This window comes from Erinaceus europaeus, chromosome 4, assembly GCF_950295315.1.
Source record: "Erinaceus europaeus chromosome 4, mEriEur2.1, whole genome shotgun sequence".
Classification (NCBI taxonomy): Eukaryota; Metazoa; Chordata; class Mammalia; order Eulipotyphla; family Erinaceidae; genus Erinaceus; species Erinaceus europaeus.
The window spans coordinates 89,918,777-89,920,142 of NC_080165.1; positions in this window are offsets into that span (position 1 = coordinate 89,918,777).

Here is a 1,366-nt window from a genome sequence, read left to right on the forward strand (position 1 = left end):
ATTGAGAGACCAGAATGTTGCTCTGCTCTGGCACATACTGTGTGGAGAGTAAACCCTGAGTTTACAAATCCTATACCTGCCTAATGAAGTACTTTCTTGGCTGTTTTATTGTTTTTTTAAAGGAGAAAAATAAAAAGACTTTTAGACTAGGGTTATGTAGGTCACTGATAAATACATGCTTTGAATTCAGTCATTGGCATGTCTCAACCACAACCCCCAAAACTTTAGTGAGTAGACACATTATTGCTTTAGGAATAATTAGGGGGGGCAGGCGGTGGTGTACCTGGTTGAATGCACTCATTACAGTGTGCAAGCAATCAGGCCCCTGGTCCCTGCCTGCACGAGTGGAGAAGCATGTCTGCAGATCTCTTTTTCCCTCTCTCTCCATCTTCCTATTTTCTCTCAATTTCTCTTTGCTTCTACCCAATAAAAGAAGTAAATGAAATATAAAAAAGGATTTAATTTTCATAATATATTCTGTAACTCGTTTTCTATGATTTTCTTTTCCACTGTTATTTTCCAGCATGTCAGTGATAGCAGTAGCTGAATACTTACATATTTTAGTCAATCTTGAATTTACTTTTAATTGAAGTTTTCCATTTTGCCACTAATTCTTTTTTCTTGTATTCATACTTCTACCTCAGATGGTAATTTATTGAACAGAATATTTCTGTGCTATTTCAGTAGAACTGAAATTAACAGTTTTGAATCCTTGAAGGCTACTGATTCCTACAACTACTTTAAAAATTTTATTTATTTCCTTTTGTTGCCCTTGTTTTATTGTTGTTGTTATTATTGTTGTTGTTGTTGATGTCGTTGTTGTTGGATAGGATAGAGAGAAATGGAGAGAGGAGGGGAAGACAGAGAGGGGGAGAGAAAGATAGACACCTGCAGACCTGCTTCACCACTTGTGAAGTGACTTCCCTGCTGGTAAGGAGCCAGGGACTCGAACCGGCATCCTTACGCAGGTCTTTGTGCTTTGTGCCATGTGTGCTTAACTCACTGCACTACCACCTGACTCCCACCTACAACTACTCTTAAAGGCCTTTGCCATAATTGTATCATCATTTTCAGAAATACTGGCAGAAGGCTGGTTTTTACCATATTGAGCATAGAGTTAAATGCTCTGATTTTCAACTAGGGCCAAGAAGGTAGAATAGAGAAAGAATGTTTAGGCGTGGTTCTCTATTTATATAAACTATAGAATAAAGAATCTCTTTGATTTACTTCTGATATATTCTGGGTTGGACATCTATGAGTGTAAGCACAGAATTAAAAAAAATAAAAAATAGTCTTCCTTATTGAAAATATGACTGGATATCAAATAGAAATTGTAACTTAAAAAGTTAACAGAAGAAAAATGTAA